The sequence below is a fragment of the Gossypium hirsutum genome, chromosome A03 (genome assembly GCF_007990345.1).
Source record: "Gossypium hirsutum isolate 1008001.06 chromosome A03, Gossypium_hirsutum_v2.1, whole genome shotgun sequence".
Taxonomy (NCBI): domain Eukaryota; kingdom Viridiplantae; phylum Streptophyta; class Magnoliopsida; order Malvales; family Malvaceae; genus Gossypium; species Gossypium hirsutum.
Genome location: NC_053426.1, coordinates 82,646,186 through 82,667,460, shown reverse-complemented (window position 1 = coordinate 82,667,460; position 21,275 = coordinate 82,646,186). Strand labels below are relative to the sequence as shown.

Genomic DNA, 21,275 nt, shown 5'->3' with positions numbered 1-21,275 from the left:
TTACAATTTAGTCCCTAGGCTCGTAAATTGAAATGTATTCAATTTCTTCAAACCCAAGCCTAGCTGAATCATTTTCATACTTATACCAGCCCACATTTTCCACTTAATCACACTTTTACTACTTATTTTATAACTTTTACAGATAAGTCATTTTTGACATTTTTATCGAAAATCACTTAGCAAAAGTTGTTTATCTAACACCAACCATGCATTTTTTACCATTAGACATCAAAATACACAAATATCTAACATGTGTAAAATTTTAAACTTTGAAAATACTTCAAAATAGTCCTTGGAAAAGCTAGATTAGGTTACAAGAAAATCAAAAACATGAAAATCATTAAAAACAGGCCTAGGACAGACTTACAATCGAGCTTGGAAGTGGCCAAACCCTAGCTATGGCTTCCCCTTCTAAAATTCAGCTATGGTAAGGAAGATGGACAAATATTTTAGCTTGATTTTTTCTTTTTAATTCATTTAATTTCCAAATGACCAAAATGCCCTTTTCTTAAAACATAAAATTTCTTTTACTTCATGTCCATTTTTGTCCACTAACTTAACAAATTGTCTAATTACCATCTAAGGACCTTTTTTTTAAAATTTCATAGCAATTAGACACCACTAACTTCTAGAACTCAAGTTTTGCACTTTTCACAATTTAGTCCTTTTTTGCTAAATTGAGTGCTTAAACGTCAAATTTTTTTGAACGAAATTTTCACAGAATCATTTCATAAAACTGTATACCAGAAAAATATAAGAAAAATAAATTTTTCTACGATGGATTTGTGGTCCCGAAACCACTGTTTCGACTAGACCCAAAATTGGGCTGTTACTTTGCACCTATTACAATTTAGTCCTATTAGTCAAATTAGACACCTTATCGATAAAATTTCTTAATGAAATTTTTACACAATTACTCAATCATACTGTAGACCTTAAAACACTATCATAATAAATATTTCTACTTCACATTCGTGGTCCAGAAACCACTGTTCCAATTTGACCCTAAAACAGGCTACTACAACTACATTTGACGATAGGTCAAATACCACACTTAAGTCTTTGCTTGTCCTTAAACAAACTAAACGAAAACAAAATAAAAACTTTAAAAAACTAAACTGAAAAGAAGAAATAAACATGCTAAGAAAAGAAAATGTACTTGAGCTAGCTTGATACAAGAAATTGATAGAAATATTGTAACATCGCTAACTTGAATCTGTCACCGAAATAGGGTTATAGAGCATTACCAAAGTTTACAGTTCAATTACAGTTAAATCATGTCATTTACTATTCATTTTCAAAAATCAATCACAATCAATCATAATGTCCCTCATATGGGTCCTCAAGGCCCAAAATACATATTAGAATCGAGTCAGGACTAAACTGGAATGACAAAAAAATTTTCACAAAATCTCAAATTTTTTTAGGTGCAGGGGACACACGTCCGTGTGTCTAGGTCGTGTGGCTCACACAGCCAATCACACGTTCGTGTCCCAAGCCGTGTGGGCATTCAATGTAAGGCACATGACCGTGTTCCAACCTGTGTCCTTACCCTTGTAACTCTCTGACTTGGGTCACACAGCCAGCCATACACCCGTGTGCTAGACCGTTTGGACAATTTAATTTTTGAAAATTAGGTGCAGCAGTTACACGGCCAGGACACACGTCCATGTGCTGGGTCGTGTGTCTTACATGGCTGAGACACATACCCATGTCTCTACCCGTGTACTCAATTCTGAGCATTCTGTTTCTCTAGTTTTAAGATGCAAGGGACACACGGCCAAACCACACGCCTGTGCGCATGGCTGTGTATCACATATGGTTGAGACACACGTCCGTGTGTTTACCCGTGTGGACAAAAATAGGCTATTTTCATGGCCACTTTTCTCACCCAAATTGGTTTCAACCTACATTAATACTTGAATACATATACCAATCAATTCAAGGCATTAAAACCAAGCCAACATTAACATTATACATGATATATCATCACATATATTCAAACTTAATTTTTTAAGGACATATATGTTTACCATTCTTTAAATCTAACCATACCAAGCACACATGTATTAACCATACTATAACCTCATATATATGTTCACAAAAAAAATCATCACTAGCCATTCCAATGGCTAGAATGCAAACAACCATTTACATGCCAACATTGGCTAAGTTATCCTATACATGCCATTATACCCAAATAAGGTTGCTATTATACCAAAATGAGTTAAAGGATAGTGTGATGATGCTCCAACCAATTCCAACCTTTACGAGCTTCTGAGCACTATAAAAAAAAGAAAAGAAAGCTGAGTAAACATTTCAAATACTTAGTAAGTTCGTATAATAAGAAATTAACTTACCAATCATATTCATTTAAAGTAAGCATACAAACATGCATCCAAAACTATGTGACCAATTGCCTAAACACATGCTTTCACCAAACAAATTAGTCATAAAAATTTAAATGATTATCAAGAAAATAGAGATGAGCTCATCACGCAGCCATTTCTAGGTATATCAGGGATATTCAAGATATAATTCATTTAATTCTCATATTTTCTCATATCAAGAGTTTTATCCATTGAATCTTTGAAATATCGATGGATACTCGGGTAGTACACACAAGATGTACTTATTATTAGTCATCAATTCATATACGGGGGTGCTTTTTAGAGCACATAATCGAGAAGCATACTCTTGAGCCTTGTAACGGGAAGCTCACATAGACCCATTTCGAGAAGCTCACAAAGAGCCTATCGGGAAGCTTATCTGGGCTATATAACGGGAAGCTCATAAGAGCCATAATCAGGAAGTTCACAAAGAACTTTTAATCAAGAAGCTCACGAAGAGCCTATCAGAAAGCTCACGAAGAGCCTATCAGGATGCTCAATAAGAGCCATTTAATGGGAAGCTCTAGATAGCCATATATTGGGAAGTTTAAGTGAGCACTATTGGGAAGCTCACAAAGAGCCAATTTAACAGGAAGCTCATGAAGAGCCATATATCGGGATGCTCATAAGAGCTAAGGTGTGTCCACAGCACATGTAGGATCACAACCTATCAAGATGCTCTAAAGAGCTATAACGAAAAGCTCGCAAGAACCATATACGGAAAACTTGAGAGGACTATTAATAGGACGCTCGTAAGAGTTGTGGTGTGTCCTCAACATATGCTGGACCACAACCAATGCGGTAATCCTGTATCCATCGAATTTCATTTATTCAAACGGGACTTGACATTTTTTGGGCATTGTCAGATATGTGATCATTTCATATATTTATGATATTTATACAATTTACATAAACACATTCAATTCAAGCATATAAATATACACAATTCAGTTACATGAACTTACCTCGATAAATGTTCTTATACAATGATAGACTAATTTGATACTTTTTGTTTTCCTCGATCCAACTCAGTATTAGGTTCTTCTAGATCTGTATAAATGAATTTAACATCAATTTAATCCATTTCATACTCAATTTAATTCAATTCACATCCTAGGCAGAATTACCATTTTGCCCCTATACTTTTCATAAATGATAATTTCGTCCTTAAGCTCAGAAAATAAAATTCATGCAATTTAATCCTTATTCCAAGCCTAACTGATTTTTACATATAACATTTATAGCACATATATTTCATAAAAATCAGAAATTTCAATGAAGTTTACATCTTTACAATTTAGTCCCTAAATCACAATTTCATGAAAATTCATTTATAACATCCCGAAATAGGGCCTAAACGGAATTGTGGTTGTGAAACCATGAATTTGAGATAGAAAATTTTATTGCTATTAATTTTATGATTTACTGAGTGATTAGATGCATGTGTTAGAATACCGATAAGAAATTTTAGTGATTGCATGTCCGAATTGCATATTAGGGCTTAATTGCAAAAGTTGATAAATATGAGTTCTAAATGCTAAAGGATTAAATTGAAGTGCATAATTGAAGTAGAGGTCCTTAAATGGTAATTAGATCATTATATTTTAGTGGACAAAAATGGATATACATAGGTAGAAATAACTAAAAATTTTAGTGAAAGGCATTTTAGTAAAGTGTCAAATAAAAGAATTAAAAAGGGAAAAAGATGGCAAAAATATGCTCATCTTCTTCCTTAGGCTGAATGTCAAGGGTTATCCATAGTTAAGGTTTGTTTCAAGCTTCCAATCTTCATAGTAAGTGATTCTAAGCCCCATTTTTAATGTTCTTTACGTTTTTGGAGTCTCGGTAACTTGATTAAGCTTATTCTAGCAATAATTTAACCTAGGGTTTATATTTTGAAAAATACCCATAGGTGAAATGTGTTTATTTTTATGTTTTTATGGTAGAATATGAAGCCTGAAATTGTGTTAAACAACTTTTGCTAAGCGATTTTACGAGAAAACGAGTAAAACGACATAATCAGTAAAAATACCTAATGGTCATAAGTACATGTTAGAGTGAGAATTTGATGTTGCCATAAAAGGGAAAAATGATCAAAAGGTCATAAAACGTAAGAAAATAGGACGAATTTTAATTTCTGAGCCTTGGGGAAAAATGTAAATATGTAAAAGTTTAGGGGTAAAAGTGTAATTTTGCCAAAGTTTGAGTCAAGAACTGTTTTAATAAATGTGAGTGTTAAATAATCTAAATTTGTTATTATAGATTAAGAAGAACGAAATCCAGAGTTAGACCGGGGAAAGAAAAAGATAGTGGACTAAATCGATATAGTTGATCGTATTTTGTTTCGAGGTAAGTTTGAGGTAAATACATGCCATATTCTATTATTTTATACTAATTTTGTTAATTTCCAGCATGTGCATGTTTATTTTATGAAATTATTCAAATAAGACTCAGCATGAATTGACGGAGAAGTAATTTCCTTAGGAATGTGTAGGATACAAATGTCATGACATTAGGGTTTAAGGATACCATGTAAGACCATGCCAAGGCATGACAATTGGTAAGGTTTCTAAGGTGAGGATACCATGTAAGACCATGTCAAGACATGACATTGATAAGTTACTATAAGGCAAAGGTCCCATGTAAGACCATGCCAAGGCATGGCGTTGGTGAGTTCATAAGGAAATGATACCATGTAAGACCATGTCGAGACCTGACAATGGTAAGTTTCAAAACGATACCACGTAAGACCATGAAAATTCATGGAAATGGTAAGGTACTCGTGTATCCTTAGTATTCCAAGTGGTTCATCGGGAAAATTTAAAGAGAATATCAAGGTAAGGTAAGGTAAGACGAGTTATAGTAAAAATGTAAGACAAGTTCATGCTAGAAGAGCAAAGGTAAGTATATAATGGTATGTAAATGCTTGATAATGATTAGCTATTGGAATGACTAATCAAGGACACGTTTGGTGTTATGTTTAGGGTAGTTATTCCATGGAAATCATGAAAAAGGTGAATTTAGCTTTAAAACAATATCAGACAGCAGTAATGATGTGAATTCGAAAAATCACTAAAAATAGTAGAAATGTATTTAGATAGTGAATAAGATATATAATTAAAGCGTATTGACTCTATTTTCATATGAAAGAAACAGAGTAAATAAAGGAGTTGTATTTTATGAGATATTTAAATTTTGGTGAAATAGGGTCAGAGTGATTTCTGAATCCCCTGTTCTGACTTTAGAAATTCACTAAAAAATGTAAAAAAATAATTAGGAGTTATAATTTATATGTATATATTCCTTATTGAGTCTAATTTTAATAGAAATAAACGGCATGGTTATTTGAATTTATTATAGGGAGAAAATTAATTCGTAGTGAATAGAGGTTAGAGGAGTCGAACACTGAAACAGGGGAAATTTTAACTAATAAACTGTACTAATTGGCTAGACCAAAAATTCTGAAACAAATTTAGCAAAAATATATATGCGTCTAGTTTCAGAGAAAATTTACGGATTTGAATTTCAAGTTATGATTTATTTAGTGACTATGACGCAGATGGACAGTTTATTTGTGAAAGATGAAATAAATTGTTTTGATTTGTTTAAGTGATCGAAAAATTTTTATTGATTCCGGTTTGTTCCCGAACCATTTCAATTTCATGTTTTAGGGTCTTGAGGAACCTTTTTAGGGACATATTGAATGAATGAAACTAAATTAGTTTTAAAAGAAAATTTTTATGCCCCAAATTAGTAAGCTAAGTCCAGTAATGCCTCGTGCTCGACTCCGGCGACGGTCTCGGGTAAGAGGTGTTGCATCACTTTACAAAAGTTGTTTATCTATCAACAACATTTCAGTTTCTACCATAAATTTCAAATTTTCAGCATATTCATCCATGGAAAAATTTTAATACTTTGATAACTTTACAAATTGATCCCCAAAATAGCTAGATTAGGTTATTCTGATCTCAAAAATATAAAAATTACTAAAAACGAGACAAGATTACTACTCAATTAAGCTTGCTTGATTTTCTTTCTCTTTCCTAGGGTTTCCATAGAATTTGGGGAAGAAGATGATATAAAATGATGATATTAGATATTTATTTTATTTATCATCTTTTATTTATTCCAAATTCCAATTTAGTCCTTTTTCCTTTTCTAATTTTCCATGGATTATTCATCAAAAATATCTACTAACTTTTCTTAATGGTCTAATTACCATTTAAGGAACTCAAAATTTGAATTCCATAGCTATTTGATACTTATAACTACTAGAATTCAACTTTTGTATTTTATGCAATTTTGTTCTTTCTATAATTAAACATGTAATCGATAAAATTTTCTTATCAAAATTTTCATACGTCTTTCCTATCATAATGCAAATCATGCAATAATATTAAAATAAATTTTCTTTATGAATCGAATTTGTGGTCCCGAAACCACTATTTCGATTTCACTGAAATTGGGCTGTTACAAATATATTAACAAGACAATGTAAATAAACAGATAACTCTAGGATGATATACAATTGACTCATAATTTCTAAAATTAGATGGGTTAGTTCAATAAATTACAAATCAAATAAATAAAAGAATGTTAAGTATAGGTTTCCATCAAAATATATATACAAATATACACGTATGTTCAAATGAATATAAGTGGTAAAAACATCAAAACTCAGCACAATGTCATCCACATAAGGTATTACCTAAGTCTTATAAGACTTGTCGGCTTATAGCATTTTGTGACTTAAGTTGGTTTGGAATTTTATAAATAGGCTCGACAAAATGGTTATGTACGCAGTAGTTTGACACATGATCTTGCCTCTGATACTCCCCCGAGTATAGCTCAGCACTCTATATCCACTTCCCTCAATTTTGAGTTAATTCCCACCTAGATGACTTTCTAGGGTCGTCAAGCCTAAAATTTAAATTCTTCCTTTTCCAAACAACTGACCTACTTAAGAAAACCCTGCACAACAATCAATTAATCATACCTCTAGTTGCTAATCCCCCACAAAAGGATTAGTTCCTCATGGATCTCAAAAACATAATAAAATTGATATAAAAGATAAACATTAATAGAAAATCAAGAGATAAAGGTTTAAGAGAATCCTGAATTGTATTTAATTGAAGTACAAAATACACAAAGAGTTTATCAAGTTCCACAAATCAGATCTCCTGAAAAATGCAAAACTGAAAATAACCTAAAGCCTAAGAAAAGGAAAAAGCTAAAAAACTAAAACTATAAAAAAAGTATACAGTATGAAAATTGTTTAGAAAAATTGTTAAATAAGCCTATTTATAGCTTTAGGGTTGTCATCATCCTCAACCCTAGGTCAACTTGTGCTCTCGTGTTTAATATTTGATTGTGCAGATGAAAACACCCTTGGTTTGTAAGTATTTCTCGTACAGGACCGGTGTCGTGTCACCCTAGTGCATGTGTCGCGACATCGAAGGTAGTGTGCCCATACTTAGGGTAGCTTTATAGGTGTGTTGTGGCATTCCTTGGTTGTGTCACGACACTAAAGGTAGTCTTAAAATTCTTGTTCTCTGCTCCCTATGTTGCGACATCAAACTCCCTGTGTTCTAACACATAAACCAGTATTGAGTTGGTACTCCTTCTAATGGTCTCGTGCACACTCACCAAGTATATTAGCTCACCCTTAAGCCTCATTCAGCCCTTAAGGTCAATAAAAGACTCAAATTACACTTTCTATTGAATGTAAACAAAACTATGAAAACTTAATTAAAACATAATAAAAATGCTTGTATTCAAGCTTCAAGTTTGAAAATTATTTTAATATGCTACACCGAATTACGATAGATAAAAAATCTAAGTCCAAATGGTTACAATCCAACTTTTTCCACCATCAAAGAATTGATCCTTCTATGTTGTCTGCCTTCAAAGCCTGGTCATATGGCCCAGACAGCGAATTGGCGCACATTTTATTAGGGCGCATCAGAGAGTGTCCTTTATACTTTTATCGTATTTGTAATCTTCGCTTAAGGAATTGGATAATTATTTCTTCAGATCAAGCTAATTCAACTGTTGATGGTGCAGGATGTTTGTCAAATTCCCACCCTTAAGACATGGACATCTCCTCAATTCTTAGGGGGAATCATGGCAAAGAGAAGACCACTGTTGCTCCACCAAGAAAAATATCTATAAAGAAAAGGGCTAGATCAAACAAGGATGCTCGAGAATCTGGGAGTAGCGAATGTCCTCCATTAGTGAGGCATAAGGTAAACAAGGACATTGTTGCTACCATCACTCACTCATCTTTGGTTCTTGGTCTTCTCGAGGTTCCTTCAGTACCTGAAGGCACCACCCCTCAAACATGCTTCCCAGGCACATTTTCTATCCCTTCTTATTAGAGAACGCCTCGGAAACAATCCCTCAAATTCAGACAACTGCCCTTCCTTCTTAAACACAAGGTGCTACCTCTACTGAATCAAGTAGCAACTTTCCTTGGCACAGTTTTATAGAGTCAATACCATCTCATATACCCCTTAGTTCCATTTTTCAACAACTAAGCTTGTTGCCTCAATAGTTAAGAGAAGCCTTCTCATCTTACCTTTCTTCCAATTCCTTAGAAGATCCTTTATCTCTCATGGCTCAAATTCCAGAGATCAAGTCTCTCGAACATGGTCTTTGGAATGGGGCTCTCAGAGAAGCCCATAACCGTTACAACAACAAAGTAGCAAATTTAGAGAAATTTGTGAAATCTTGTGAAAACACTTTGGTTGGGCTTCACCGGAAGTATCATGCCTTAAGAAATTTCATCGCAAGGTTGTCTACCCAAATTACAACTTTAATGAGCAAGCATACGTATGTTCAAACCAAAAATAATTAGCTGAAGGATGAAATCAACCACTTGAGGGATAATAATTCTATCTTAGAGGAGAAAATCAAGGCTTAAAGGGAGAGTCATTAAGAAGAGTTGGAAAGGCTATACCAATCCCATGGGGAAGCCTTCAAAAAATACCAAGAGGACACTTAAAAATATCTTGTTGAGGCTCTACTGAGTCTTATCTAGGTCTACTTGATCTTATCAAGTTGTACTTAGAGTATCTGAAGGACGTCTCTACTGAGTCACTCAAGTTTGACGTCTACCATCTTGAGGGTGATGATTGGGAAGCCTTTCAAGAGGAGTGGAAATAGCCAGTCATCTTTTCCTCTCCCACCATGCCAGGAGCTGAAGATAATGAGGAGAACTTAGCAGATGTGGACCAAAGCCCTAAAGGTCATCCTCAGATAGATGAAGTTCCTATTGAGCCCGTAGATCTGAAGTGAATGATTGAGCACTCTTTTTTACTTTTCCTTGTACCTCTCTTTCTATTTTTCATGTAACATATTACCCCTTTCATGAATGAATCATCATTTTGTCTTACCATTCTCATCTTCATGCCTTTAAACATAACTAAAAAAATCTATACGAATAAGGGTTTAACACACTTAAGAAACTAAGACAGGTTTGCGTACTATGCATACTGGAAACACAAAAATATAGACTTGTTTAATACATTTTGAGCTCTAATTCATATAGTTTTGTAGTAATTTTTGTCAAAATCCATACTTTAATTATAAAATATTTAATTTGTACTTAAATTATTAAAATATTGAATTTTAATTATTTTTATAATAAATTTTCAAATTTGCTTTTTATTTTCGACAGTTTTGCACAAAAGGTGAAAATTGGTTCGACAGATACCTCAAAAGGCTCAAACTATTGGGGTAGTTTTTGCATCAAGTGAATCAAGAGCCTGGCTAAATTATTTTCTAGCCAAGGATGGACCAATAATGATTATTATACACAGTTTATATTTAATTTTTATCCAACATTAATTGAGTCAAAAATTAATATAAAGTCTAAAGAAGAAAGTGGCCTAGTGTGCTAAGTATAGAGGAATGAACCACCAAGCAATTGGGCAGCCAAAAACCGTCCTTATATCTAATCCAATTAGATAATTTTAGCTGATTTTAATACTTGCAAATCATCCCTTGAGCTTCCACTAAATGCTATTTAAACCCCTCCACTTTTTGTGCCTTTCACTTTTTTACCTCAATCAAAATATACAACGTTTGAAACATTCAAACTTGCTCAATGCATGGTCAGCCAAGGAAGCTTGAATGGCTCAAATTTATTTTCTATTTTTAGCAGCATTCCCACCTATAAATACCCCTCTTCCCTTCCTCATTTCACACACCATTCATTCCCACACATCTCTCTCTTTCACTCACTTTCTCTCTTGCATTCCATTCTTGCTTTCCCTTGCCCATTTCCCTCTTGAAAATTAGCTTTCATCCACCTTCGAGTAGTATAATTCAAGTGCCTGTAAAGGCCTTGGATTGGTAGAACAAGCAGAGAAGGAGAGGAGCGCACTAGTCTAGCTTAAGAGAAATACTGGATTTCCTTCCTAGTTCCCTTCTCTTTAATTTTCTTGTTTATGTTGTGATCATGAACATGGATATTTGTTGTGTTGTTATTCTTGATTTAATTAAAATGACTTAAATTTAATTCATGTTAGATTGATTGCATTCTGTCTACTTAAATTATTATAATCGTGTTCGTGTTGTTGTTAGGCCTTAGTAATTGGTTCAATTAAACAAAATCATGCCTATGTTATACTTGCATTATAATTTTAAGGTAACAAATTAATTAATTATTAATTGTATTGAAGTTGTAATTAATTGACACAGTATTTAATTGGTGCATGTTTAATCTTCTAAGGTAGCTGAAGGTTAAATTAGCAACAGTATTAAATGGTACATTAGACTTGCATAACTTGCAACACTATTGTGATTAGATTGTTTCAATGGATTACTATGTTGTTACTTCAATTAATCTTATACTTGCTTATGGAAATTGATTAATTTTTTGAATTGACATAATAATATGTTCAAGATTAATTGCTGTGAAATTATTTGTAATAGCATGAACACGAGTTTAGTATTTTTAGGTTAAAAAATGTAATTGATCTAACACAATTATGTCATATTGATTAAAACTCATCTTTTTGAAATTGTGCATTAGAATTTTTACCTTTTGTTTTTCTTACTCAGTTAATTTTTAGTTTTCAGATCACTTTTTCAAATCAACTATTGTTTTCACCATCAATATGTTTAATTTCACATTTCGTAAATATTTTCATCACAGTCCCTGTGGATATGATAACTCGACATTTACTTGTCACTTTCTTACTTGATATGATTATGTACACTTGCACATTTTTGTCGTTCCAAGTTTTTGGCGCCGTTACCGGGGACTGTTTTAAAAGACACTATTTTTGAAACTGTTAATTTTGCATTTGGTTTATCTTTTTGTTCAATTATAATCTAATTTTTTTTTGATTCTTTCAGATGTTTATGAGTATTGATCAAATTATTGACTTACTCTCTATAGAACATAAAATTGAAAAGACTTTTAGACAACAGAGAAGATAAGTAGTTTAAAAGAAGGGTCAAAAAGACAAACTTTGAAAATCAGAATAAAGGAAACATAGCAAATCATGCTCAAAATCCTATCCTTATTGCTGATGATGGGGATAGAGCTATAAGACAATATGTAGTGCCATTGTTTCATGAGATTAATCTGGATATTAGGAGACCCAAAATTGAGACACAATAATTCGAGCTAAAGCAAGTCATGTTCCAAATGCTTCAGACAATAGGCCAATTTAGTGGAATGCCTACTAAAGATCCTCACCTTCACCTTAGATTGTTTATGGAGGTGAGTGATTCCTTTAAGTTAGCCAGGGTACTCGAAGATGCATTATGACTAAAGTTGTTCCCATATTAGCTAAGGGACAAAGCTTGAGCTTGGTTGAATTCATTGCCACTAGATTCCATTACCACATGGCAAGAGTTAGCAAAAAGATTCGTTGTGAAGTATTTCCCACCTAGAAAAAATGCTAAGTTGCGGAACAAGATCACTAGCTTCCAACAAATGGATGGCAAGTCCTTATATGAGGTGTGGGAAAGGTTTAAAGAACTATTATGAAGATGCCCTTATCATGAAATTTCTCATTGTATCCAATTAGAGACATTCTATAACGATCCCAATGCTCACATGAGGATGGTAGTAGATGCTTCTACTAATTGTGCTCTCCTTTCTAAGTCTTATAACGAGGCTTATGAAATCATTGAGAGGTTTGCCAGCAACAATTATCAATGGCCAACCAATCGAGTAGCACTAGGAAGATGAGTCGCTGGAGTATATGAAGTGGACACTCTCATTTCACTTGCGTCTCAAGTATCCTCGATATCCTCAATGCTTAAAAACTTTACTACTAGTGGGTTTAATAATTTTACAGCTTAGCCACCGAATCAATTTGAAAATGTAGCTTGTGTTTATTGTGGGGAAGGGCACTTGTTCAAAGAATTTTTGTCAAACTCAGAATCTATTTACTATGTAGGTAACTAGAACAAGAACTGAGGAAGGCAAGGACCGTAATCCAATTTTGATAATCAATCTTAGCGAAACAACCCTAATTTTTCTTGGAGTAACCAAGGGCTGAACCCAGTAACACTTATGCATAACCTAGATCAACCCAACCGCCTGTATTTACCCAACAAGTTTAGAAATCAACTCAAGCTGAACCTTCCAATAGCCTAGAGAACCTATTGAAGGCATATATGGAAAAGAATTATTTCACTTTAAGGAATTTGGAGAATCAAGTGGGTCAATTTGCAATTGAACTCAAGAACTGATCACAAGCTGCTTTGCCTAGTGATACAAAGAATTCGAGAAATCTAGGGAAAGAGTATTGTACATCGTTGACTCTGAGAACTGGGAAGACATTAGAGCCTAACACTATCGAAGTTGAAGAATAGCAAGTTGATGCTCAAGATAAAGAGGAAGTTCAACCAAGTGTTGAAAATCCAGCTTCACTATAACCAGAATCTGCATAATATGATAAGGTAACTTCTAACCTAGTCAATTTTGATAGGCTAACAACTTCGTTAAATGTAGAATTGACACAAAAGATGAAACAACTAATTCAAGTTAAGAATCCTCTACCACTCTACCTTCAAAGACTTTAGAAGTAAAAACAAGAAGTCCATTTCAAGAAGTTCTTAGACGTACTTAAGCAACTTCATATCAACATCCCATTGGTAGAAGCACTTGAGCAAATTCCAAACTACATCAAATTCATGAAGGATATCCTATCCAAGAAATGAAGACTTGGAGAATTTAAGACTGTAGCTTTGACGAAGGAATACAATGCATGTCTACAAGATAAACTACCCCCAAAGATAAAGGACCTTGAATGCTTTACTATACCTTGCAACATTGGAGCAACTTATTATGGTAAGACATTATGTGATTTGGGTGCAAGCATCAACTTGATGCCCATGTCCATATTTAAAAAGTTGGTGATAGGTGAAGTTAGACCTACTACGGTCATGCTTCAGTTAGCAGATCAATCTTTAGCACATCTAGAAGGAAAAATTGAGGATGTATTGGTATGTGTAGACAAATTTATTTTTCTTGCTGACTTTGTTATCTTAGATCTTGAAGTAGATAAAGAGGTTCCAATAATCCTAGAAAGGTCTTTCCTAGCAACTGGAAAGGCCCTTATTGATGTGTAGAAGGGCAAGCTTACTATGCGTGCTCAAGATGATAAGGTAACATTCAATTTTTTTAAATTTATGTGATTTCCTGATGCAGTAGATGATTGTTCTACAATATCTGAGTTGGAAGATTTAGCTATAGAATGGGAACTCAACTCTGTTGAGGACCCATTGGAACAAGTTTTGATGCCAGACCCTTCAAGTGATGAAAATGGGGATGTATACTTAGCTTTATTGGAAGCTAACCAGAAAATATTTAATCCGCAATCCTATTTTGAATCTTTGGAATTAGAAAGCAAAGATTATGTTCAACCAAAAGCATCAATCATGGAGACACCTAAATTGGAACTAAAGGTAATGCTTCGACTTTTCTTGTGATTGTTTTAGCAGAGTTAACTAAGAGTAGGAACAAAAACTTATTTTAGTGCTGAAACAATTCAAGAAGGCTATGGATGGACCATAGCTGTGATGTGTAAATATGTAATGTAACACCTCTAGCACGTATTCATCGTCGGAACAGGGTTTTGGAGTATTACCAAAACATTCAAAACATTTTACAAAAAATTTATGTAAATTATTATTCCTTTACTGAGATCATTCAAAACGCCCCTTAATTGGACCCTCAAGGTCCAATACAAGCTTTAGAATCAAGTCAAGACTTAATCAGGAACTTATAAAATTTTTCGTGAAATTTCAAAAATTTTCCAAGGTGCAGGGCTTACATGCCCGTGTGGTCTAGGGACACGCCCATGTGGTCGTGCCATGTACTATACACGCCTGTGTCCCTAACCCATGTAATTCTCTAACTTTTAACAAATGAAGAAATTGAAGTCAGATGGCCAAGTCACACGCTCTTGTGCTAGGACGTTTGGTGAATTTTATTTTCAAAATTTAGGTGCAGTTTTCACATGGCCGTGTAACATGCCCGTGTTCAAGGCCATTCCAACCACATGGCTAAGGCACACGCCCGTGTCTTTGTCCCTGTGCCCAATTCTAAGCATTCTGTTTCTCATTTTTAAGATGCAGGGGACACATGGTCGGACCACATACCCATAGGAAAAGCCATGTGTCACACACGACTGAGACACACGCCTGTGTGTCTACCCGTGTGGACAAGATAAAGCCATTTCCTAGCCTCATTTGTTACCCAAACTTACCATTTTCCTGCACCAAAACTCACAAGCATATCACTACCAATCCAACATCATATTAACATAAATTTAGCCATCAATCATGTGGTATTATCTCATGCATCAAAAGATATAAACTTACTCTTATCATAAACTTATATGCTAACATAATTCCAATAAACTAACACATAATAAACACTTATGTGATTACCAAAATATTGCTTCAAAAATAGCCAAACTTAGACCACCACTAGCCACTCCAATGGCTAGATTACAAAACAACAATTACAAGCCATCATTGGCCAAATAAGCTTATACATGCCATTATACCAAAATGAGATTTCTATTTATACCAAATTGAGATAGCGGATAGTGTGATGACTGCTCCGACCGACTTCCAACCTTCGTGAGCTTTGAGCACTATAAAATAGGGAAAATTAAACGGAGTAAGCATTTTATGCTTAGTAAGTTCGTGTAACGGAAAATAAACTTACCGGTTGTATTTATTAATACAAGCATACAAAAATTTACATTCCATCAAATTTGGGTAAGTTACCTAAACACATACACTTATTCAACAAGTTAGTCACATAATCTCATATGAATATCAAGTGAACATAGATGGCTTATCACATTACAAGCTTCCATTAATTTTACCTTTCCACACTTCAAGAGTCTTTTCCATTGAACTATTGAAATCTCGATGGATGTTCGAGTAATATACACATGTGCAAAAGTACCCATTAGGGTACATAATAAAAAGGCACACTCTTGAGCCATACATTTTACAGTAGGATTACCAGTCCAGGCTAAATCCTATCCATAGCATATGCTCTAGAGAGCTTAATATGGATTACCTGTCCGAGCTAAATCCAATTTATAACCTAAGCTCAAGAGGGCTTACATTAGAATTACCCGTCTGGGCTAAATTCTATTTGCAATATATGCACTATTATTCTTAACCCATCGAAATTCAACATTCAATCAGAACATGATAATCTGTCCATATTACACAACTTAAGACTATTTCAATATGTATATCATCTCACACATATCAACACAATCATACAATTCAATTCAAGCATATTAACATATATATATTTAAGTTACACGAACTTACCTTGAAAATGGTTTGTATTTGAATTTCAACTAATCCGAAACGTTCTGCTTTCCTCGATCTAGTTTCGTGGTTGGTCTTTTCGTATCTATATGGGTAAATTTAACTATTAATCTATCGCATTTCTTATACATTTGCATCCTATTATATCCTAGGCAAAATTACCATTTTGCCCCTATCTTTTTCAAAAATTCCAATTTCGTCCTAGGCTTAGAAAATGAAATTCATGAAATTTACCCCTCGTTCCAAGCCTAGTCAAAATTTATATACTACATTTATAGCACATAAATTTCACAAATTTCAAAAATTTCTATGGGTTTTACCACTTTTTTGTTTTAGTCTCTGAATCATGTTTTCATCAAAAATTGCTTTGTAAAAGTTGTTTATCTATGAATAAATTTTCATTTTCTACCATAAATTTTTAATTTTCAACATATTCATCCATGATCCAAATTTCATACATTGATAACTTTTCAAATAAATCGCCTAAATAGAAAGATTAGGCTATCCCAATTCCAAAAATATAGAAATTACTAAAAACGGGACTTGATTTCATACATTATTAAGCTTGAAAAGTTTTATTCCTCTCTCCTAGGGTTTCCATAGAAAAATTGGGGAAGAGATATGGAAATAGATGATTTTTTCTTTTTAATTAATTATCATCTATTAATTTTATCGATTTCCAATTTAGTCCCTACCCTTTTCTAATTTTTCCATGGATGAGTCATTAAAATTTCTACTAACTACTCTTCAAGGGTCTAATTACCATATAAGGACCTTAAGTTTTGATTTCCATAGCTATTTGATAGCTATAGCTAATAGAACCCAACTTTTGCATTATATGCGATTTAGTCTTTTCCTTAATTAAACACACAATCGATAAAATTTTCGTACCAAAATCTTCATGTGACCTTCCTATCGTGATACCAACCATAAAATAAAATAAAATTTTATTTTTGGCTCAGATTCGTGGTCCCGAAACCACAGTTCTGATCTCACCGAAAATAGGTTGTCACAGGTAATACAAATGTGCAAGTGTACACATTGATTCAAGTAATATAATGATGAGTGAGTATCATCTCCACAAGGATTGAAAATTGATTACAATTGGTAAAGAATTACTCTAGATTTAACTAATGAAATAGTGCCAAAAAAAACAGAGCATAAATTGATAAAGGGAATTAATGAATGAACTAATAATATCAATTATAACTAAAAAAATGAATGACAAATCAATCTAAATGTCGTGGCAATTCAAAAAGAATAAGTAAAGAATATTTCTGCTGTGGAATGATAAAGGTTGGAATTACTCAAGGAATATTTTCCTAACAGAATAATGCCATGGAAAAATTTTGACTAAACTACTGCCCAGAGAATTAAAACTACAGTCTACTTCTTTCGGGAGTTAGAATTTAATTATTATTCTGAGTCTATGTATGTCTACAAGACTCACAAATGATAACCATAATAACGTTCTTCACCTGTACAAATCGCAACTTCTATGTCTAGAGTGTTACGAATATTCTTTTGAGTACTCGCATGTATTAATTGATTAATAATTTGATGTATTTAATCCTTTCAGATTCAAATCTATCTAAGAACATGTCATGTAGTCAACTATGTCTAGAGCTTGCATGCATGCATTCAAAATAAACATGAATAAAATGAAACAGTGATTTTAATCAAAAACTTATCATGGACATTACAGATAATTCAACATTCACCCAAATAATTCCAACCCAAAGATAGTTAGCTCATGGGTTGGGCAATGAAATCCAAAATTAAATCACTCATCAACATTCTTCAAATTTTACGAATCACAAAAATTAAAACGAAGAAAAAAATGGAAAGAAGGTAGAATTGCAAGAAGTTCTCACTGCACTCTAGCTTCTTCTCAAGATTTTACGCAAAACCCAGGGCAGATTTCTCTTCCCCTTCTTCGCATCTGTGATCTCCTCTTTCTAGATGCTACCCTATTCTTCTCTTCTGAATTTTTCACACAAGAACTCCAGAGGATTTTGTTGCAGAGAAAGTAATCGCTCTCTTTCTTTTCTTTGCTCATCACAATCCGTATGTGTTTCCTCTCTTCTCTCTCCTCTTTTTATAGGGTAGATATGTCCCTCTCAGCACACATATTTTGCTCCTCTTTTTCAGGGTGATTTATTTGGTACTCGTACAATTGGTTGAGAGTGATGTGGATTGAGTGCTGTGTCATCTTCCTAGAATTGCCATGAAATTTCTATTGGCAATCTATCCCACCATTTGTTGTGGCAATGTTTCACCTCATTCGTTCTCTTTTCCTTCTTTTTTCCTCTTTCATCCTATTTGCACTTACTGCCAAAGACTACTATAACGCGTAGGTTTGTGCAAGTGTACATAGTCATTATCAAGTAGTAAGTAAGTATCGAGTTATCGTTTCCACAGAGATTGTATTTTTGTTTAATCATTTAATTATAAAATTATACTAACAACTTGGTAAATACGCATTAGGTTCTTTCAGAATCCTTTACTTAGTAAATACGCATTTTACTGATCCTTATTTACTAAGGGTTTCTTAGCATTCGTGTGAGGTAACAAGGACGTGTTAGGTTTGAAATAGTTTAATCACACAAATCTAAAAACTATGCAAATAACAGAGCTTGGTTAGAGTTGTTATGCAACCTGCAATTTAATCGGGTTACGATCTAAATTGAACATGTACATTTCAATTATGCGTCCACTAGCCGTCGTCTAGCTAGGATCACTCAGGTAATTCAAGTGCATTTCAATCACGTATGAACGAAATATAAACTTGATTTTAATTGAAAACATGATCGATTGAGGCACAAACATTATAAGCATGAATCAAATAAATATTATTTAATCAAAGCAATCATCCTAGTTTAAATAAAATTAAGCTAACATTGTTGTAAACAAGAACAAAGAACACATAGCAAACATTTTTAGATTAAAAGATTAAACCCAAATCAGAGTGGCTGTCACCCAAGACTCTGACCGACGGGGCTCCTTCGCTCATTCGTTTTGCTCTTTTGCTGATGGCTTTCCAAGGTGCCCGACCAAGGGCTTTTTAAGAGGCTTAATTGCTAAAATCTCTATAAAGAGATGATGCTAGGCGTGAGAAATGGTAAATGCTAAAGAGAATTGAGAGAGAAGAGAGAATGATGATGGATGAGGGATGAGGGATAAGGGATGAATGATGAGGGATCAAATGAGGTCTTATTTATAGATGAAAAGAGGATGGTAGTTTGCTAAAAATAGAGAGGTTTAGTCTCTTCAAGCTTTTCCAATGAGTGGCCGGCCATGCTTGGTGGATTTGAGTTGAATTTTGCTTGATTATTAAGCAATTTAAATGCCCAACTCAAGACTGAGACTCGATCAAATGTAAATCTTCAGACAAATCTTTAACTTCTTCAACATTGCAAGGACCTTGTGTAATTAAACCAAAAAGTTGTTTATGTGGACAGCCATGTGTAGTCAAATTTGGGTTGACTTGATCTTCAATTTGGACGGGTTTTTTGTAATCCAGCAAAGCTATTAGACCTGTCCAAAATAAATAGATAAATTAAAGGACCAAAGAACAAAATTTATCCAATTTAAATCATAAATTAAAACCCAAATTATTAATGAAATATTTTAAAATGAATTATTAAATATAGTTTTATATTTTATTATTTAATTTAATCATGCTTGGCCCATTTTATGTCTTAAAAATATAATAATGTTCAAATAAATCTAAAATAAACCATTTTATGCATGAAAACTATATAATAAAGCATAAAATCACATTTTAATAATTTCCATGTCCTAATTTTGTATTTTCACATATATCATTAATTTATTAAACAATTACTTAGTTTTAACAACGAATTGAAGTAAAAAGGTGATAAATTACATAGGAAAAATCATATATATTTTTCAGTTTACAACTACCAACCTTTTTCCAACAATTAAAAGTAACATAAATTTGCAGGTAAAACACGATCTAAGCTTTAGTATGTAATGCTCTAGTAATAAGTTTAAAATGCAAACATATTTTCCTAATTACAAGCAAATACTTCAGTTTAGAGGCTTGAAATATAACTCTTTTCAAGAGTTATCACACCCCCAAACCTGAATTATTAGTTGTCCTAAAGCAAATATATATGAGTATGCATGAATCCAGGTCTGCATGAATCCAGGTCTGAAATATATTTTATACCTCCATTCTCAATAATCTTGTATAAAAAAAATTGGTTCAAATTTTATAGGTTTGTTTAGCATACGAAATGCAGAAAATGTTACCTAAAAATAAAAATTTCTAAATATTCATAAAATTCTGACTATAGCAAGGATCCTTAATGTACTTAGTCTATCTTTCCACTAAAACTCTGAGTCTCTTCTAATAATTATTCTGTCATCACATACTTTAATTATATATATTTTCTAGGGAATTCATCTTGTCACATGATTTCTGTATTTGACAACCTAAATGGAGCAAACACTGGATTGTCAGATGTTGCATCATGCCACAATTCGAATGAAATTCACTCATAAAGCTAAAGCTTTTAACCAAAAAGATTGATGGAGCAAAAAACTACCTCCTTAGCTACTCAGCCCTACACTAAAATGGAGTGTCCTTAAATTATTATTAAATTTCTTTTTTAATCACTCTTATTTGAAACTATTTTTCTAATAAATAATGTAATGGAGTGGACAAAACATTTGTAACAACCCATTTTTAGTGAAATCAGAACAATGGTTTTGGAACCACAAATTTGATGAGTAAATTATTATTTTATTGTTACTTTAATGTCTACAATATGTTAGTAGGGCCGTATAAAAATTTTGATAAGAAATTTTGACGTTTGCATGCTTAATTAAGTGAAAAGGACTAAATTGTAAAAGTTACAAAAGTAGAGTTCTATTAGTATAAGGCGTCAAATAGCTATGAAACTTAAATGTAAGTGGATTTAAATAGTAATTAGACCATTCTTATTGTTAGTGGACAAAGATGGACATAAATAAAGTGAAATTTAAGTTAAAAACAAGAGGTTAAAAAGGTAAATAAATAAATCATAATTA

The 21,275-nt window shown here is 33.2% G+C and overlaps 1 non-coding gene across 1 annotated transcript; it reads right to left on the bottom strand.

The window, feature by feature from the left end:
• Positions 1 to 12,307: 12,307 nt before the first annotated feature.
• On the bottom strand, positions 12,308 to 12,413 carry LOC121226228 (small nucleolar RNA R71). The gene has a single exon (XR_005924085.1). It is a non-coding gene; the product is annotated as a small nucleolar RNA R71 (small nucleolar RNA).
• Between the last annotated feature and the right edge of the window lie 8,862 nt (positions 12,414 to 21,275).